This window comes from Columba livia, chromosome 5 (genome assembly GCF_036013475.1).
Source record: "Columba livia isolate bColLiv1 breed racing homer chromosome 5, bColLiv1.pat.W.v2, whole genome shotgun sequence".
Taxonomy (NCBI): domain Eukaryota; kingdom Metazoa; phylum Chordata; class Aves; order Columbiformes; family Columbidae; genus Columba; species Columba livia.
In genome coordinates, this window is record NC_088606.1 from 31483660 (window position 1) to 31505789 (window position 22130).

General features: G+C 32.4%; 1 protein-coding gene and 1 long non-coding RNA gene across 11 annotated transcripts in view; both read left to right on the forward strand.

Annotated features, from left to right (window-relative positions):
- Positions 1-11214, forward strand: part of LOC135579570 (uncharacterized) — a 43482-nt gene extending 32268 nt beyond the window's left edge. The window contains exon 2 of the long non-coding RNA XR_010472927.1: positions 1792-11214. This is a non-coding gene — a long non-coding RNA (uncharacterized LOC135579570). The remainder of the gene's footprint in view (positions 1-1791) is intronic.
- NOVA1 (NOVA alternative splicing regulator 1) overlaps positions 1-22130 on the forward strand; it is a 149172-nt gene that overhangs the window by 42487 nt on the left and 84555 nt on the right. For 3 of the 10 annotated variants that reach the window (XM_065064161.1, XM_065064165.1, XM_065064167.1), the window contains one exon: positions 15151-15235. The exons of 5 other annotated variants lie outside the window; for them this stretch is intronic. The gene's annotated coding sequence lies outside the window, so the exon portion shown is untranslated. Of the gene's footprint in view, positions 1-15150; positions 15236-15977; positions 16049-19380; positions 19429-22130 lie in introns of all 10 variants that reach the window. 2 more of the 10 variants (XM_065064166.1, XM_065064162.1) reach the window with 2 other exon arrangements.

Here is a 22130-nt window from a genome sequence, read left to right on the forward strand (position 1 = left end):
CTTCATGTACCCAATTAGAATGAAACTGGAAGGTTCTATAATTCTTAAATCTTTTAGTTTTATAGTTAGTAATTTCTGTTTTCTGCTAAGTTGAGGACCTAGACATTGGAAGTTGTGTTTTTTTCCTTTTGAAGTTGAAAGCCTTTCACAAATTTGAGAAGCTCTTATATGCAGTGTAACTTTTTTATTTTGCTGGAGCATCTGTTTGCAGTTGGTAAACAAGAAATTGCACAGTGTGTTGTGAATAAGCTTTCCAGGCTCTAATTAACAATTCTGTTATCTACCTGTTGGCATTCTCATGACAGATAATGAAAAAAAAAGTGCAGAACAAATATGCAAACTCTGGAACTCATTTTGCGTATTGAGAAATTAATGTCATTGTAGTATCTGTGTTGGTACACTGTCATGAGAGAGTTTGGATTGGCACATTTTTCTTGTGTGGTAGACAGAATTGAAGTGTGGTGCGTTTTCTTATGATAGTAAAACAATTTAAAACCAAATTCGAATCTTCAGATAATTATACATTACTATTTTAATATCGTTAGAGAAATGGAGGTAGTTTAAATACTAAGTTAAATATCAGTATTTGAAGTTAATTTTCGTTTTACTTGATATATCTACCTGCTTTGCACTATTGATGAGGCACAACGCTGTAGTCCAGGTTTTAAATTTGTGTTGCAGCTGAGTATCACAACAGAATATAACACTATATACATATTTTACTGAGCAGTAAGGTATGTATGCATATTTAGTTTAACTTCTTTTCCTGTAATCTTTTTTAATAGCCACTGTGTTATGTAGAATCTACTGTTATATAGCAAAATATATTTTCACAAATTTAAAATACTAATTTAAAAATTTGTTCAAGGTTAGGTAAATTCTTTTTAGGTCACAAAAACATTTGCCCAGTTTTGAGGAAGTGGAGTATTGAGGGAAACTGCTGTGATGTAACATTTATTGAATTTGTGTGCTTCTGTGTAGAGAAACACTTGTGTTGCTTTGATGACAGTAGCTGAGCAGGTACAAAATAAGTATTCCGACTTTACCCTTGAGAATTCTTTTTTTTTTTTTTTTTTTATGTTATATTTTTATTGTAAGGCCCTTTTTCCAAGCCTTTTTTCTTTCATTAAAATCTTTGAGTTGTTTAGTGTTTAGTTGTAAGAGGGCTTGTCCAGCAAGACTTCTAGTGATATCATCTCCAGATTGCCCTGACAGTTTTCCATGAATGTTTTGAAGTCCTCGTTTAGTTAACATATCTAGATATCTATAGTGAGATACCAGTGCTTTGTATTTTTGTAAAGCTTGTATTTGCTGCCATCAAAAGAATTACACCACTGATTGCATTGTGAGGGGAAAGTTTTTATGAGCTTCTTGGAAGCTCTCAACCTTAGTTGCAATTAGATATTGCTAGTATATATGAGATTAACACTTAACATGTGATTCCATTAAGTAACAAAGGAGTAAAACAGGTCTATACAGTCTTCGCTTAATTTTTTTAGTTTAAATTCAATTTAGTTTTTGCTAATGTTTCTTCTCTATTTATGTAATAATGCCCGAAGGTGAGGTCCTAATATATTGATCATTATACAAAGCACTTTTTACCCTTAATTTATAAATAATGTGTATTTAGGGCATGAAACCGTAAAAAGCAAGGATCACGCCTGCCGAAAAATTTGTCTTACTCCATATTTTAAAACACCATTACAGTCATCACCAAAATATTTTCATAAATAGTATTAGAGTGCTAAGGACCCAATGATCCAGTGGACGCTGGTATTTTATATTTTTCAGGAGCACAGTGGAGCTGAGCTGATCCTGCCAACTTCCTCTACGTTTTCTGGGACCATGAAAGAACTGGCAACCCTACCTTTTAACACTGACTTATTTTTAGCTCATTTCTGTAAACTATTCATCAGATCCCAAGATCAGAGAATAATCTGTAATAATTTGTAAGATACTTTTAAGAAGGAGCTAAAATGACTAGAATTTCAGGGACTGAGAATTTTGATTTGCTATTGTACTTGCATCAGTTTCATATTTTTTTTTTTTTTTAAATATTCAGATACTAGCAGGGGAGCATAACGACTCAAGTTTGAAAAATCAATTATTTAACACATCTCCCTGTCAAAAGAATTGTTCACTTAAGGAAATCAATGTATTTTTCTGTACAAATAATGCCCTGAAATTGTAAATAAATATTGAAGTTATTTTATATTTTATGTATTTGGTGTTAATTTTTTTTTAAATATCACAGATAAGTGCCATTTTAAATATCTTAACATTTGTAACTGTGATTTAGCTCACCTTGTTTTGTAAGGTGCATGCAATTGGATTTTTCACACTTTATCTGATATTTTTGTTTTCATTAGCTCTGATTTTGCACAACTGCATCTATAACCCATTCTTGCTTGACTAATGAGAACTTCTCATGTACTTTCAGTAGGAGCTAGATTCTTATGCTTATGGCACTTCATTATTATTCTCTTGCACTGAGTACAAACTACAACATCAATAAAGACTACTTTAACGTTGATGGTTTGGGATTTTACCAGGCAATGCGGGATACTGTTAAGACTAAAAGTTAAAAAAAAAATAACAAAACCCAAACAAGCAAAAATACCCCCCCCCCCCCCCCCGCAAAAAAAAAACCCAAACCAAACAAAAACTAAACCAAAAACACCTACATAAACTAATTTGTACTGTTATTTTTGAGATAATGACCCACTTGTGTGAATAAATAGGAGGAAGAACAGTAGTCTGTCTGCCCCACCCTCCTGCCCTCTCTTCAAGATCTTGACCTAATGAAACCAGACAGTGGGATGTTAATTTGAGAGCCTGGTTTTATGGAAGCCTAATAGTATAAATCAGGGGTGTCAACATCAGCCTCGCGGTTGCCTTCAAAGGGCTGAATGTAATTTTAGGACTGTATAAATCTAACTACTCCTATGTAGAGGTTCATGGTATTTTGTTGATGATTTCAAGAAATAAGTTGTAAGTCAGAGGAAATCAATTGTATATGAAAACTCACTTGAATGATATCTTGGACCTGTTCATTGGTCTTTGTTTCTAAGTTTTTGGACCATTTGTAGAGTCCTTAGATTCATCTGTTTAGGTCTCATACTAACTAAATGTTTTCTGTATAAGTAGCATGGAAAAACGCTTAGACAAAGAGAGAAGTGATCATGCATTTGCTGATACTTTTGGTTTGGTTTCACAGAAGACATTAAGTAACATGTAGTTTTAAGTTGTAGTGTGCTTTGTTTAGAATTTTGCACTTTTAGTAATGATTGATAATATACCTTTTTTCTTTACACTTATGCAACTTGCAGATATTTTTCCTGTAAGCCCTAAATACAGTCTCTCTTAGATGCAAGTGCATGTGCTCTCTGTCTTGCATGGTCTTTGACACACAGGGGTGCATGTACAGGATGGGATACAGTTTTGATTTAGAATTAGATGCATTGAGCAGTTATTTTCATATCTTTCATTTAATGCAAAAATCTTTACTGTTGTCACAGCTGATTTTATAAACTTAATATTTTTTCTCAAATAATTAAATACGTTTTCAAAATTAAACCCCAATAACATGCATTTACGTATTTAGTAATGATAAAGTCCAATGTAAATGCAAAATCTTAGTTTTACTTTTTCCTTTATTTTCCTGTTTTTAACTGATATTTGTACATAAAGAGTTTATAAATCTCCAAATTCTCAGATTGTATTTTCTTATACATTTGCTTTATGTTCTTATTTAAAATATGTATACTTATTTTGTACTTATTTACAAAAGCACGAGTTAGGGTGTTTTCTTCATGTGTAATTTTGATCCCCATTAACTGACTTGTAGTATTCTGTAGAAATATTTCTAAATGTAGTTTTTAGTAATTATTTGAACCAGTATGTTATTGGCTAATGCTTTCAGGATAATAATTTTTCTTGGCTATGAGGTTACAGTTCTTGCATCAGAGTTTCTATTCTGAAAATTAGATTACAAAAACAAGATGATGAGGGAAAAATCGTGCAATAAAAAGTAATATTTTCATGAAAACCACGTATCAAAACTATAGTCTGAACAGTATAGGTTCTGCAAAAAAAGCTGTAGCAAATTCAGTCAAGCAATTACATGATGGCAAAGCGCAAAGCCCTCTTACTCTATGTGTAGTCTCAGATCACTTCAAAAGTTAGGTTAAAAGTTTTAATCATTTGGGATAGATGCTGTATGCTTATATATAAAGTGAATGGAGTATAGGTACACAGCCATTTGAAGAAGCTTGCTATAAAGGGAGTCCCATTGGAGACTTTCAGAAGCTGTTACACAGCTTAAAATAGAAAAAAAACATTTGTTTCCTTTACAGACAGGCAATTAAATACAAAAGTATTTCTTGCAATTAATAATATTGTATTCTTAATCTATTGTTGATTGCAGGCAATAACTGCTACTGTTTTATTAGATGATTGATGGAAAACATAGAAACTCACAGCATAAAGGGAGTAATGGAATCTTCCTATAGCCAAGATCACACAGTGACAGTACAACTGCTACAGAAGAGGGAGAAACACTGTAGGAGACTTCTGCAATGTAATTTCCAGATATCTTGAAAGAAGAGGAAGATATAGTACTGATGATTTTGTAGAGTAGCCCGCTGTTTTCTTACCACACACTGCCACTCTCTGTCCTTCTGAACCAATCTATGTTTTTTGTGTAGATTCGCTAATGTTGCTTAAGAACTTGCCAAATACGAGCAGGAAACATGAGGTATTTAAAGTCCCTACTTCACCTGCAGAGTTATTAGACAAGACTTGAACTTTTGAAATAGAACTAAAGTTTACAAGAGGTCAAAAATTGAGCAATAATTCATCATTGCTATTTCAGAAACTCATAAGTAGAAATTTTAAATAAACTCTGTGTTGATATTAAGGCTGCTTGGGCATTATAATAGAAAACTTGGAAGAAGGCCTTAGTTTTGGGAGATGAGCCAGTACTTGGACTCATTACTTTGCGATACTGTATGGCTCAGTTTTTCCTAGGAGTCTTCACTTTCACTTTAAAATAATCACTGTATGATCACTATGATACATATTTTCTATTGGTTCTATACTGTAATGTGTAGACACCTTTTGCCTGTAACTGTTGATAGTTTGACAATTACATATATATTTTCTTTCTATGATGGTTATTAAAAATCATGGTCATTTGATAAGCAGCAAGAGACAAGATCAATGCATCAATGGTGAAAGATTCCATAGAGATAAATAAGTCCAGGAAATTCAAAAGTTTAACTTCTGAGCCCAGCGCAGCATAATTTATACATTTCTTTACATGTAATTAAGGAAAACTTATAGCACCAAGATATTCTATATATGATTTCCAAGTAATGGATTCCATTTTTATTATTTATACTTGAGATTTTAATTTAAATTTTATTGTGAGAAAATTTCCATATGTTTCACTGGAAATACTGAATAGATTGATTCTCATTTGGTATTCTGGATGGGTCTGAAAGTGTCCTACCTTCTCTGGCTGACTCATCCTACTTTGATCAATTAAATCTTTGGTATGTTGAAGTTATACTTCACTTTGCTTTTGGCCAGTCATAACTACTGAGATTTTATTTAGACTTGATAGCAGTATGCTAATGGATCTCTGTTTAGAAGTTCTGTTATTAACTAGTGCAGTAAAGCCATGTTAAAATGTATTTTAATGCTAAAGGTCTAATTAATACACACATATCTAATTTTGTGAAAACATACTTGATAACTTGAATGTCAGCATTTTTACCAAGGGAGATCATTCTGTCTTACCTTTCCATCTTTGGCCTTTTAGGGAAAATACTTGTTTTAGGTGCTTGAATCATCACATATTTTGAGCTAAATTACTTCCATGTCTGCTCTGGAACAACCTTATCTTAGTCACAGCAATACAATACAGAAGTGGTAGTCAGATAAACAGAACAGGAATATATATAGGATTTATGATACTTAATTTTAAAGTTCTACATAGATTTGTCTAGGATAAACCATCACACTTGATTCCCTTTGAATTATTGTTTACTAACTATAATACTTTTGTTCTCCACCCAGTAGTTGTTACTGTTGTCTTGGATCATGCTGCAGTCATATATCTTATATGAAAAGAAGACTGGCATTACCACTTTAAGATTATTAAGTAGCCTAAATAAATTCCGTTTCAGAAGTTATTAGAGAAGTAATATAAGATTAATATAAAATGAACTATTTTAGGTTTTTTAAGCATTTTTTAGCTTTTCATGTTTGCTTTTTGTTTTTGTCACCACTTAAGGTAACAATAACTTTTCCCTCTTGAATTATTGTGTGCCTTTTGCTTAAGTCCACTAAGAAATAAAACCCACACAAACAAACAGAAAAACCACCACCACCACCAAAACCCAAAGAAACAAAAAAAAACTAAACAAAACTTTCCTGGACTTCTTTCCATCCAAATATGACTATAAGAAAATGGTCATCATGCGACATGTCTGTTTTACTTCAAGTCTGTAATGTGTAGTTAGCAAGAATGAATTATGACTGGCTTTTTTTACTGAGGCTCCATTTTGTCTGCCACACTTGGTCAACTGCTTGACAATTATTGAAAAAAAATATTACTGAAGAGACAAATAGCTTAAAACCATTTCAAAGAGATTGGATGTTAGGCCAGTGACGTTGAATTTGACTTTCTATATTGTGTAAAGTTGGTGTGACACAAGGGTAACATGCTTATAGTTATTGGCGTTTTTGAAAAGATATACTTCTGCATTTCATAATAAATAATCTATTGCTTACCTAGATTTAGTAAATTGCAGTAACAAGGATGATGGTTTTAAGTGTGTGAAATGCTATGGATTAGTGCATGGCATGACCTTAGAGGTGAAAGCAGGAGTCTTGAGAATTTTATATTTGCTCTTAACTTGCTGAGTGTAAATGTTCTTGTCCTTCTAACTAGGATACGGATGTCCGTGAATGTGTCACTTGCACCACTAGTTTACATTTTATTTGTTAAGACTAGTGATTTTTTTTTTTAACGTAGTAGGTGTTTTCTCCAATTAAGCTTCATTATCTTGAGATAATGAAATGAATCTATTTTGTTGTGTCAGAACAACTACTGTGTTTATATTTCACACTGTGAAACATTAGGTGTGTGGGAACACTGGATGGCCAGGTAATAAATATTTAGCCAAATTTTCACAGCGCAGTTAGCTTCTGAGTGTCTTTAGAATGATCTGAGTAAGAATGATTTCCAACCTCATTTCATATGAATTTTGTGTTCCTATTGAACTATCAGTAGGTTTAATATAAAGCTCATTTGTAGTGTAGGTTCCTATATCTAGGGGTTTATATGTTATGTATTACATACCTCATTGAGGAAGGGTTTCACGCATGATTTCAACTGTGTAAAACAGAAATTACATTAAAAATTACAGTGTTTTTGATGAAGTCTCCCTAGCACTTGAATAAAGGTGTCTTGAAGCAACTGTGACTTTCATTCATCAGAAGTATGTTAACTAATACAATAGATGTGCCTTTAAAATCTTGTACAGTTAAAATTTAATATTATTCTTGCCTCATGAATTAGTTCAACGTTGAACAAATATATTTTACAGATGTATTTTTCTGAGATTTTTAAAATTTTTGCTTTTGAAATTAAAGCAAGGTATTACTTCTTACAAATGGGAAAAAAAAAATATGCTATGGTTTTATTTCCTGAATTAACTAATGTTGACAAGGGTGTCCTTCAGAGCGTTGTAATACAGTATTTAATTATCAACTTCAGTTTCTTTTAATAACCCCTGTAAGAAGATGGTAATTATCTTGCATATAATCATTGGCTGATACACTTAACAGCCCATCTATGATTCATTCTTTTCAATTACCTGCACTTTGTAGCCTTGAGACAAAAATGCCATGCTTTTCTTGACAATTAAGTATTGTTACTAGATGAAGGTATTCTGATTTTTCTTTTTCTACTTTGACAATGTCCTTCAATCTATGTAGTTAAGAGTGGCATCTTCTAGGCTGTGTGTGCATTCAGTTTCAAATAACCAAGCGGTTATTTGGTACTTGAGCTTTTCCTTGGCTGTCCAAATTAATAGAAGCAGTTGGATGTTGCACATGAGTACCAAATTGTGATAACTGCGAAGTCATCTAAATGCCAGATAAACCTGTTAAGAATATATGACTACTTTTCAGTTTATAGAAAGTGCTTTAGACAACATTTAATGATATATAATAATGAAGTCTTCAAAGCATTAATGGTATCAACTATTTCAACTTGAACTGCAGCAACATCAGTTCTTACCTACAACTGATAGACTAACGATAGTCCAAATTAATGATATTATAGAATATTGAACTTGGCTTTAGTGGGCAGAGGTTGACAGTTTGTTAGTTCTGTGACTAATAGAAAATAATAGAGGAGCAAGAACTCTCCAAGCCTTCTGTTTTATTGTGATATAGATGCAGTAAAGTTATAGGACACCTTTAGCTTTTCTTACTTATGTTACATAATATACAATAATTAAAAGCTTAAACCACCCCACTTTAAATTTCAGAAAAACACCAGCATGCTTTTTATTTTAGTTTTGCAGTATTTATATCCTTTTAGTTCTAGTTAGTTTTTCAGATATAACAATATGTATGAATTGTCAATGTATCAAAAAAGAAAATTGCAATAAGAAATGAAAATATAAATTTTTATAAAATTTTTAGGTCAACTAAAATGATGGCTTCTTGCCTGTTTGGAAATGTACAAGCATATGTAATAAATTTTGTATGCTTTCTAGTGGTGTATGCTTTCTTACTAATGAAATTTCTGAAGTGTATAAAACATATTTTAGCTTATCACGTTTCTGCCATCTTCCTGACATATTATCGTCGTGTACTGTGTTTAAATTTTTCATTTATATTACTGTTAAGCTTGAGATAGTTGAAATTGTCTAAACACTATTCTACTTTTGATAAAGCCCCCACATTCAGATTTTGTTAAAATCAGTTTTTCAAAATTCATTTAACTCCTCCATCATTAAGGAAAGCTGAATGTCAGTCACCAGCAGCTGAAGTATTAGAGCGGGATATGTCTTTAAAACTTTAAACAAGAAAGGCTAATATTCTTTCACTAATCTCCTCACCTTAACAGCACCCTCCAATCAGAAACTAACTAGATCAAGTGTTGTCAGGCATTGGAACAGGCTGCCCAGGGAAGTGGTGGAGTCACCATCTCTGGAGGTGTTTAAAAGACATGTAGTGGGAGGGAGTTCTATACAGTTTCTGATCTGTTTAGTAGTATATAGGTAACCACCAGCTGTCACTAAAAAAAAAATGGTGGTTCTAGCAGCAGAGGGAGACTGTTTCATCAAGTCTTGATTTAGACAAAGATCTGCTTATGGAGCTTTAAGGTTCTTACTGTTGAGACTCTGACAAGTATCTCAACTTTGATTTGGGGCTGGGCAGTATCTCTGTTTACTTTATAGTTGCATCTACCTCAGTTACATTTGGGTTTATTTTCTGCATTGTATACTTTCTCTCTCTGAAATATGTTACGGAGGACAGTCTTGTTCTATACCAAAGCCAGAGATGAAAGCTTTGTGGTCTAACAATGAATTGAGGTAATAAATATTGCAAAGTTCAGTCCTGTATAAGCATGTGGTATGTAGTTTATGGATGCACATTAATTCTGGATTTTGTTATTGGAATAGCTTTTAAACTGAAATACAAGCTCTTCTTATGGTGAAAAGAAACTGTTGTATGATTGGCATGTTGTAGCACAACAAAAAAGCAACTTTTGTTTTAGTTTCAGTCTTCAACTGAATGTCTCATTTGCCATTTAGAATGTATTATTGTGGAGGAGAATAAGAGTGTCAGTGTTTACTTTACTCAAGATCTTCAATATATGATGTAGTGATAAAAGGCTTGAAAATACATAATTTCTAACTCAGTACAGAAGACTACAGTGCAATGTAATACTACATGGAAAATTTCTATTAGTATATCTTTAAAAGCATATTTTCTGCAACAATATTATAAGTCTAATTCTACAATGTGCAGTGCCTTAATGAGGATGTCTTGTAATATTAGGATGGTAAAATAAAACTGCCTTTTAAATAAATTGTTGTCTAGTCATAGAGTTTGTTTTCTAAGGCAGATTACAAATAAACATGCTGAGCAGGTGTTTAAAGATTTAATTTTACTGTACAAGCAGCACAGTACTGTACTTTCTGCTTTAAACTAAAGAGGATAACTGAATTGTCTAATTTAGTTTTAGTTAATGGTAGAATTTAGACAATGTAACTTTGTAATTAAACAAACTTAATTGTCTAACATAGACAATTTAGTTTAACAGGTTTACTGAAATGCCTTTCCAAAAGTACGTGAAATTGCACACAAAAGTAGGAGTTCTTTGCAAATAAATGCTTTGGAATATTTTCCCACTTATCTACAGAACTTTAACTGACACTATTCACAAAGTGAAACATTTTCTATTCACTGACATTTTAGTTATGAAGAACTTAAGTGCTGCAGATAACTCCACAGTACTTTTTTCTCTTGTTCTGTTTTCTATTCACGTGTATGAGCAGCCACACTAAACAATTTGTAATGTATGTGGACGTTTTCTTCGGTTTCAGTTGTAGTAGTTGAGAAACAGAAAGTACTGCACAGCTGTCCTTTATTACTGAAGTAGAAAGTGAACATGGGAAGAAAATCAGTGCAATTAAAACATGTTTGAAATATGTTTGTCTCCTTTATACTGAACTTTACTTGCTTTAAAAAAAAAATAAGTGAATGCACTCGAACTGCCACTACTGCATGCATGTGAATATTTGCATTCTATTCTTTACCAAATTTCAGTTCAGCAGTCTAACTGTCAAGGAGGAATGCCTTGGACATAAAGTCATTAATACAATACTGATGTTAAGGTATTCAGATGAAGTGTGGCTTCAGGAATACCTATATATAGACTCCCAGTTCTGTTTTGATAGGTTAATTAACCTAAGTTTGTGAGTTTGAGTATGGTCCTTGAGCATAGTTCTAAAAAAATGCCGGTTACACACATCCTGCTACTTTATTCCTTTCAAGCTTTTGATCTAATTCTTCATTCTGTTCTTCATGACCAACTTATGTGTCTCATATTACTTATTTTTTTTCCGGGTGTACCAGATTCTTAGTGGAAATTCTAGAATTAAAAAAAAAAAAAAAAAAAAAAAAGTTGTTAAATTGGAATCCTCAGTGCAGATATTGAGATATTGACTCTTTAGAGAGGTGGAACTTCAAGTGTGCTGCTGTGAAGGTGACCTTAAGGAAAGTTTTCTGTTACTTATTTTGGTCAAAATCTTTTTTTCATGTTAAAAACCTGTCACCCTCCATTGCACCTGAATATCATATACTGGAGTAGAAACAACTCCAAAGTGTTTCTTAAAATGAAAATTTTAGGAGGGAAATAATATAAAGGACAGTAGAGTGCATATTTTTTGCTGCTTTTCAATTTTTTCTCTTCATTTTAGATAAATATTGCCAAAGAAATAAACAGTCATCTGTTTTAAAATACCTGATGCCAATTACAAAAACAAAAATATGTTCACTTCTGCAAAACCATCCTTAGTAAGGGAAAAGTAAATCAAATCATATCTCCTCTTTTAATTATTTTTATATTTCAGGTGTGGTGTGATATATCAGAAAATACTATTTCATGCTGTGAAAGAATATGATAAACTACAGGATACATAACTAGTAGAACACATCTCCTCTTTTGTATAACAACATAAATATGAGAGCATACCAAAATAGTCAGAATGTAAAATCATTCTATGTGTATATGTATCTATTTTTTATATATATTCCCTTTAAGATAAAAGGAATAAATTATTTAAATTTTTTAATAGAAGTTGTCTTCCAATAATTAGACCTTCAGTCTTTTGTAAAATTATGGACTGGATGTATAACCTTACAGCCCTTACAAAGGAATTGTCTTTCTGCCTATGTCTAGAAGAGAGAGAAGCTTCAGGAAAAAAATTCAAAATAGTTGTATGACTTGCAACAAAACATATAAATTGGTTATTTTATGACATTCTAGGTTACTCGTTAGAGCAACAGGTGCAATTTCTCTGCAGAAATTTTTTTCCTGTTTTCTGTTAGATCATATTAATTTTCTTGGGAATAAATACCTGAGTACCCAAATGCTTTAATTCCTCTCTAACAAATGGAGTAGCTGTAGTATGGTGGTGTTTGTATTTGTTTAAATGCATATTTGCTTTACTGAAAGATTTACATTCTGGAGTTCTTTCACCTCAAATTTAGATATTTTTTGATACTGAAGAAAAAATTTGAGAAAAATGTTGCAACCCTAGATTTCTACTGTTATCTTTGTTGAGCCTTTGTTATCAAATTTTTCTGAAACAACAATATTAAATTGGATCTGAAGTTTAAATACAATATTTTGATATTTTCTGAAAAGCAAAAATATTACTACTGAGTAGCCGTTTTTGGCACAGTGCATAAATTCCATGCATTTAGTAAAATATTTGACACCGGATAGTCAGTGTTTCATTACAAATTAGAAACACTTAAATGAGGGTGTTACACTTTTGGATATATTTAAGTTTAAATTATGATATTTACGGAATAAGGAAGACAGTCCTGCAGTGTCAAAAAATTAAGCCAGGCAAAGTGACTAGATATTCATCTCCATCAACTCCATTAAGTCACTTCAAACGAAAGATAAATCTGGGACCAGTACTATTCAATACATTCATCAATGACTTGGATGAGGGAATAGAGTGCACTGTCAGCAAGTTTGCTGATGACACCAAGCTGGGAGGAGTGGCTGACATGCCACGAGGCTGTGCTGCCATCCAGTGAGACCTGGGCAGGCCGGAGAGTTGGGCGGGCAAAAATGTAATGAAATATAACAAGGACAAGTGTAGAATCTTGTGTAAGTTGGGGAATGAGCGGTGACCTTATTAATGTTTACAAATATATAAAGGGTGAGTGTCACAGGATGGAGCCAGGCTCTTATCGGTGACAACCAATGGTAGGACAAGGAGTAATGGATTCAAACTGGAACACAAGAGGTTCCACTTAAATTTGAGAAGAAACTTCTCCTCAGTGAGGGTGACAGAAAACTGGAACAGGCTGCTCAGGAGGGGTGTGGAGTCTCCTTCTCTGGAGACATTCAAAACCCACCTGGACACTTTCCTGTGTAACCTCATCTGCGTGTTCCTGCTCCTGCAGGGGGATTGGACTAGGTGATTTTTCGAGGTCCCTTCCAATCCCTAGCATTCTGTGATACACTAAAAATATAAGGAATATTTTTAAAGCAATTTTCTGGAGAAGAAGTGTGGATATGAGTGGTTCTGCATAAAGCTTGAATATTGTATGTGTTCAGTGGGTTTACAGAACACCTAATGTAAAGGGTGAAGCAATCTGTGGATCTCTTAATCATGTTAATTATTTTTAATTTTTTTATTGAATATAGAAAAGGTACTGGTAGTCATACTTTTTCTACCAAGTAAATATTTTTCTTCCCACAAAAAATAAGGAAATGAACTTCTTCAGATTATATGCTGAACTTGTAGAATGAATACATACATATATAATATACACATTCACACAAAGCCTAAATTGTCTTATATGTGCCATCATACCTAGAAAGAAATTGTGAATCCTAATTGAAACTTTTGAGTGCTTTTGTCTTCACTGTCAAAAACGTAACTGTCCAAAAAGGTGCTGTTGGAACTGAAGAAATCCGTAATCCGTAGAACCTGATCTGTTATTTTAAATTCAGCAATCTACATGGTGTCATATAATTTTATCTTTTTTTTTTTTTAATGTATGAATTATTATGAGTTTTCTGAATATTTTCCTTGTCTCATTATTAGCTCAGTTTCTATTGCAGTTACAGGAGTAGCACTTTTGTATGGGTTAATGCTTGGACAGTTGCCATCTCTTGCAACGCTTTGAAATTTGAGGAAGCATCTGTTAAAGCTACTGATTGCATATTTGAGAAGATTTATAGAATCAGAAAATATACACATATATATGTACAAAAGTTTGTAACTCACTTTTGAAAAAGGTCTTTTTTTCTGCTTTTTAATTCTGTTATTGTTTTCATGGGGACTAATTGGATTTGTTATGCCGTAAAACAGAACTTGTGCTTTTATTCACAAGTCTAGTTGAAACATAACTAGTACTGAGAAGAAAAAATCTTCATGTTAATGTTCTATAGCTCTTAAATTGTTCCCCTTAAAGATGTAATTTTTCCTGTAGTAATCATTAGTATAAAGTGTTTTTCTTCATTAACCAAAGAACTTAACTTCAAAACAAGAAAATGTCAGTCATTTATTTTTCCTGCAAATTGTATTAGAATTATTTTTAACAACCACTTTATTTTTTGTGCGTACGTGTTACAAACATAAACTAAAATCAAAGGTCTTACTTCCAAATCAGAAGTTCCAAAGCACGTAGTTAACACCTTATTAATATTCTCTAGGATAAGTGTAGTGTTTAATTGTTATGTAAGGCTCAAATCACAGATACAAATATAAAAATTACTGTAATTTCTATTTCCCAGTTTTGTTGGGAATACTTTGTAGGGCTTCTGTTCTTAAAGGATCATCTTATGTTGTGGTATCTAATTTTACCTTTAATTCCTCCTATGACAGCTTGATTTACTCTTTTGTTTTAATTTCTCTTAATTTTCTCTAATACATTAATCTTCTATATGACTTTTGTAGTGGATGAACTGATCCAAGGCCCTTGATGATTTGTTTATCATCAAGTTCAAGAGTGCATTGGAAGTTTAAAAGTCTCCATTTCTCTTTAGCAAGAATATTATATGTGTACTGGTTAAAAACAAAGGTGACATGTTTTATTCCAGAGAACTGAATAAAACATTAAGAGTTTTTCTGGTATTTCCCAGTTTTTAAATGAGCATATTAACATATTAGTCCATATATTCCTACAAGCCTTAGCTGTTTTAGACTTGAGAGAACTAATTGAAATCAGATATGCTTGTTAGAGAAGATACAGCATAAACGAGCTTGTAGTCATTACATAGGCAAAAAAACCCCAAAACAACAAAGCAGATACTTCAATTTCAGAAATCTGCAGAGCAGTGACATGGCATTCCATTCAATTTTTTACCAGATATCACAGACTGGAAATGTGAGCTTTGGCTGATACTGCTGGGAAGGAGAGTGCGGCAGGCAGCTGTAATTCCCATCCTGTAAAGGTACTGATACTTAAAGTCTATGTAGTCCAAATTGGTACACAAAAATACTAAAATGTTGAATTTCGACCTTAGATCTATTTTCAAAGTTCATTTTCTGCCAACCATTCCTAGGTGTTCTGTGGATACGTTTACAATTTTTTGCTTTTTAGATATCAGAAAGGGGAAGATACTTTGGAGTTCTTGCAGATTGCTTCCTGAAATACTTGCTTAAAATAAGCAGACAGCGCTGTGTGGAATGCAAAATTTTCTAGTACTTTCCTAGGGTTTGACTTGAACAACCAATTTCTGAATTCAATGATATCCAGTAGATTTAAATTAGACCAAAATTTTATTCCATGTACTTGTAAGTTTGCTTGCTCCAAAATCAAGTTAACTCTCATTTTTCTGCCTCATAAAATGTAGCTTAAACTTGAGTCTTATTTATTCTTAAAAAAAGATATCTTTCTAGTTTTAGAGTGATTATTAACAGCGTGATGTGGCTGAAAGTTACTTCAGCAAAAGGTGAGCTGCACACAGTTGTTCCAGTACATTCATTGACTGTATCTTGTAATAGTACTTCAGACTAACCTGATGCTACCAATGACAGTTATGGTTCTTACAGGAAAGAATCATAGCAAAAAAGGAAATTTATTTGTGAAATAAGATTTTTTTTTGGTATGCTCTTAAGGAATCATAAAGCCTAGAGAGTGACTGAACAAGACTCCATCTACTGTAAAACCCATTCCGTTTTATATGTTTTCAGGGAGTATGGAGTGGCACAGGAAGGAAATGGCATATCGCTGGAAAGTTGCTCTAATACAGCACAGGATTCTTGTGAGAAATTCCTTCTAATATTACATCACCCTGTTATGTTTTTCACAGTTTACAGTCTTAATTTCTTCATTTTTTTGTACCACTTCTGTTCATATCATAGCCACATTAAAATAAATTTAGCAGGTTAAGTAGTCATCAGTGTTAGTGCACATCCAATAGTGCGACAATTTAGTACTCATACTGCATTATGATGGGACTTATGGGTTTGGTAGTAAAATTATTTTTAATTTTTAATAACGTTTACTATTTTTTAACATTACATTTCACTGTCTTAACGTGAGATTCAACAAATAAAAATAAGTCTCAGCTGCTTCCACTCCAATGAATGCTTCTGACAATAAGTAGCACTTTAGTAGAATTTATGATTGCTTATCAGACTTGGTAGCTTGAGTGAAAGTACTTTTCTTTTTCCTGTTCTGTGTCAAAGGAGAGTCTGAAAGATTATTTTTTTTTCATTTTTATAGGTACTGACTTAAGGTCAGCAGTGACACTAACACACATTTTCAGATATAATAGTAAACTCATTCTGTAAACTATCCGCAGCGTGAAAAATGAAGATTAGGTTTTCATGATAGCTTTAGAAAAATACATATATATATACGTAACAAGAATAATATATTTTAATTAAGGAATAGTTTTACACTGCTGTTTTTTTCTTTACATAGTTGGTATTTGAAGGTGATTGATTAATTAAGATGAGCATGAAAAACTATGGCCGCCTTTGTAACCTTTTATTGAACTCTCTGCGGATTCATAAATGTAATGTCAGGTGGAAGACATTAGTGTATTTTTTTTCTCCTGTCTGCAGTCCCCAGAAATAAAGTGGTTTTCTATATGTTATTTTGTGTTTGACAAACTTAAACCTGTATTTTTTCCACATTTTTAAATCATTTTGTACAAAGCCATCCTATAAACCTAATTGGGTACATGGTGTACCCATGGTGTACCCACTACATAGACCTTTTCTTTAAAACTGGATGAAACTCCTCTTTCTCACTCACTCACTCTGTTCTTCATCCTGAACCACACATGTATGCAACTTGTTCACACACATTTCAGTTACTGGATGTGGCTCTTCAACTACAAGAAACTGATCCATTTGTGACTTTGTCTTCAAATATCTCATATTATTTAGCAGATTGTATGCCATCATCTCATTTCACTCTATGAGCTAGATATTTGCTTCCTAAAATTCTTTATTTACTTGACATAACTTATCTTACACACAGATTTGGTCAGGATTGTGGGGGTTTTCTTTGTTTCTTGTGATGACTCATCTCTCTAGTTTTCCTGTCCCCGATTCCTAGGACATCTTGTCTTGACTGTGCTCATCTTCTTATAGATACTTTACTTGGAACTTTATTAAAGAACTGGAAAGCTGATCTCATTTCCTTCACGGACACTTCCTTTTCACCCATTTGCAGTTACTGCAGATAACCTACTCTTTCAAGACTGTAGTTTGTGTGTCAAATTGCATAGCCAATCTATGAAATTTCAGATTGCATGTGTCTAAACTTCACTGTTTGTTTGTAAAAACCTTCAAATGCTTATTCTTCTTTACAGGTCACCAGAGCCTTATCTAAGTCCTTCTGTTTCTTCAAAAAGCTACTTCCAAAGTAATTTGGCTAAGCTCTTTCTCTGATTACACCACTTCAGTTTCAGTGCTCTCCAATATATATCATGTCAAACGTAAAATGTTGTTCCTGCTAATCAGTTTTCTATACTTTAAGTTATTTTCCTGTAAAGAATTTAACCTTGTTGGAGTCAACAGGCTTTGTTAATAACTATAATTGCCCCAAACTATGTGTGATACCTTGCATGAAGAAAGCTATTCTCAAAACCTGTTGAGCTTTCATATTATTTTCCAAATCTATTTGTGAGTTACGAGTTCATGACACCTTCCCTTTCCTGATTTTAAAGAGTAAACCACACAAAAATAAAAACAAAATGAGATTGAAATATCTGAATAGTTTAAGTGTAGGCACTGACTTTTGCTCTGAACACTGATACTTTTCTCCTACTGCTTTAAACAACTTGTTCCATCTCTTTTCTGCTAGAGTATAGGTCAACATATGTCTGTTAGTATCTGCTGCCAGGAAGTTCAGTTGTGAGGAAAGTGAAAAGAAGAGGAAAGAAACTTGATATGAATATGAACAGCTAATTATAAAATAAATATTAAGATAGAATGAAATTCTTAAACTCATTAGTAAAACTGGAGGATGAAATTATCAATGAAAAGAGATTTTTTGATTTTTTTTTTTTTTTTTTTTCCTCATTTGGAGAATCTTTGTCCCATTGCTCTGTGTAGAAGATTCAATAATAAGGATTACTTGGTATATGTACTTTAAACATCATTATATTGTGGTTATGTAATAGAACGTTTAAATACACAGAGAAAACATGATATTTTGTCTTTTTTTTCTGAGGTATTACTGATCACGCACAGCAAGTATGCTACTCTTCTGAAAACTATGTTTTGTGGACTTCTGTTGAGTTTTGTGCATTAATAACTGCTATGATATTAAGTTGGGAAAATGGGTGTTCACACAGTACCAGATACTCTTCTCTATAGCATATGAAAATTCTTATGTTCAAACATTTTAGTTTTACATTTAGTGTAATAGTGATGTTAAGAATGAAGGTATTTTTTACCTTTGTAAGTAAAATACTTCATGTTTAATGTGGAAATATGTCTATATCTGAATATCAGGATAGACAAAGGGTTTTTCTTTTATATTTTCATACATTACAATTAGATCATAGAATATATATTTCTTACAAATGTACAGACTTCGAGTTTTCATAGTACTGAAGAAGTCTGTCAATATGAAGTAACCACTTTTTCCTTCTGCTACGTGGCTTATAATTGTTATTTTATGCTGATTTAATGTCTTCCTTGAGAATACTTTCAAGGACATCTTTGATTAGATTGATCAGACTTAATGAATATGTATGTATATTGGACTAAATTGTAGGATGCATTTAAAAATAAACTGTCCTGTGTGTTTCATATTATAGTAAATCACAGTGAAACAATAGGGCCATCCATTCTGAATGTGAGATTAATTAACTAATTTAACTCTAAAAATATTGTAAAAATAAACCCTCTAATTCAGAAATTATATCATTCATTCTGAAGTTTGAAATTAACCTATGTCTCACTTACAGAGATATACTTTTTTCTTGCCTTTTCTTCTTTCAATGCCAGTTAAAAGTTGAAAGCTCTGTATGGTTAAAAGGTGAACTTCAAGATGAAACAGCTCTGGACATTAGGGGACACATGTTTTTAATATAAGTTAAATAATATGTGTCTATGTCTGCTCTGTTGACAGGTTGCTTGTTGAAATACTATTTGGAGTTCTGTTTGAAAGTAAGGGAAGGTACGCATTGAAATATCTCAGGAGGAACAGTCTGCTTTTAGACAGTACTTTAGTAACCTAAGAACTTTTCTAAGTCTGTCTGGTATGGTGCGGTGTAAGATGCTAATCATATGTGTTTAAGTGACAATCATTTTAGTTTAACTGAAAGAGCTCCTCTTCCTTTCTAATGCCTTTTTTCATCCCACTTCAAAATATTTGAAGTACTATTGAGCACTATACTGACAGATGGCATTGTGAAATGACTTTATCAGATTTCCATAGAGGCTCTGTTTTTTAAAGTTTTCTTTCTGCCTGTCATTCCTGAAAACCAAGTATGACTTTAATGACTTTTGTTTGTTTTGGGGTTGGTTTTGTTGTTTTTGTTTTTTTTTGTTTTTTTTTGTTTTTTTCCAAAATAAGGTTCATTACACAAAGTATGGACTAATTAATTATAAAGAGTACATTGTTTAGCAAATACTGCTCTGAACAATATTTCTGAAGCCTTTCAATAAGGCTTGTTCTGTAGGAATTTTAACGGCAGTGAAAATGTTTGCTTAAATTCTTGATTAGCTAAGGTAAACAACACATTAGGACCATAAAGCATGAACCAACGGGACCCAACGATACATACATGAGTGTGTGTGAGAAAGAGAAAATTAATGGGAAAATAAGTATGTTGACTAAATAAAAACACTTCTGGAGGAGTTGGCAACATCAGGTTTATTCTTTTCACCGAAGAATTTCAACTTAAAATTAACTCCCTGATGATAAACATACAACAATTGCTAATATAAATCAGACTGGGTTTTTATCATTATGTAACACTATATAGACTTTTTTCAAAGAAAGATGATGAAATTTGATAAGAAAAGTCTCGTAACATATTAGACATAGCAAATGTAGAACCATGCATCTATTAACTTTCTACAAAGTACTGTAAACTATATCAAAGATACATTTTAATTCAGAATCCTACTAGGAATTGGTGTCTTTCATCATTTCCATGCAAAGTTATAGCAAGTCTTCTTAACTTTAAAAGGGAGCTGTTGCTGTAGAATGTAATAGATTTGAAAATTGTCTTTTCATTTTTTGTTTTTTGTTGGTTTGTTTTTGTTTTTTGTTTGTTTGTTTGTTTGGTTGTTGTTGTTGTCGTTTTTTTACTTTGGTAAGTTAGTAGGTGTATGTATAAAAGAATATTTAAATGTTGATATCAGCAGTGCTTTTACACAACTTAATTTTTTTTATGCTGTTCAGATATCTCTTCAAAGTCAGTGTACTTGATGTCAACATTATTGAAAAATTATTTCCAAGTATGTTTAAATTACTGTTACTTATGAACATAGATCTATTGTAACTGTTTTCCAGAACATTGCTTTTACATTCATATGTTTAACTTCATAGTCATTGAACTGGATATTTAATACATTTAAAAGCCTCTGTACACATTTGCTTTTAGTTAACTTGGAAGAGTTATAGCATATTGTGTTTTGTGTACTTGCATTTTGTATGACTATACTTATGTCAGCCTGCTTGCTTAATACTGCCTTTATTCATTTTCGTTATATTTTTAAATATAATAACATAGGTTGAACTTATTTCAAGTGCAGGATAGCTTCTTGATAGTCAAAATTCCTGCTAGACAAAAGAAAGAACTATACTGCCTATACTGTGTGAGTGGAAAAGCACTTGTATTCTCCGAATGCATCCTTTACATTCTCTTCTGTTACAGAGATATATCTTGATTCCTCAATTCTATCTTCTTGTGTAATGACTTGGAAGACATAATGTCTGTCCTGATCAATTTTGCAATTACCTTGTACTGATTAGTGAAATGTAATGTTCTGAATAACTATCCCTTAAATTAAATGTCATATATTGAGTTATGGTTTTAACACAAAGTCTGACAATGTGTAAAATACAAATGTTATTTCAATAATAGTTTACTTAGGCTACATAATGATTACTGCTTTCCGAAGCCATAGATGAGGAGAAACCTCCATGTTCAAGAAGGGCAATACCTTGTGTGGAATTTGAATGTCTGTATTGTGTATGTGTTAATAACACTGAACACCTATGCAGATTTTGTTCTAATGAAATCTGTGATTTAAGCCTTCTGCATTACAAAGAGGTTTTTGCAGATTTTCATCTTTAGAAATACAACAATAAATTACTAACCTTTGGTTTTCTCTTTGACTATTTACACTGAGCCAATAATTTTATTAATATCATCCAAAATTTCATTCTTCATTGTGTGAAATCACGGTCAGTTCAGAGTCCATTATTTTTGTGTGTGAAGTTAGGATTCTTTTTTCCATTTGTTTATCACGTTTGTGTACGTAGAATTGCATTTTCCATCCTTTTACACAGTTAGTTAGTCCTGAGACCATTCTGTGGTTCTTCACTGTGTCACATGTTCTTGTTGCCTAAAAGTCATCATCAAAATAACAGAATGCTCAGCACTGTGTCTGCTCCCCTTTTCCAGATCCTTCGTTGCATATTCCTGTTTAAATTATCTCCGTTGTGAAAATGGATAGTTTAGTCTTTCCCTCTTTCCTTTTGATAATTATTTTTTCCATGTAAGGACATTTCTTCTAAGTCTGTAGCAGTTTTGTTTCCTAATAAGCTTTTGGAAAGAACATTGCTGCTTCCTTTCTAAATGGTTTTCAATAAAGGCTCTCTTTGCTCTTATAATTAAAAAATAACCTTTCACAGTCTCCTTCATA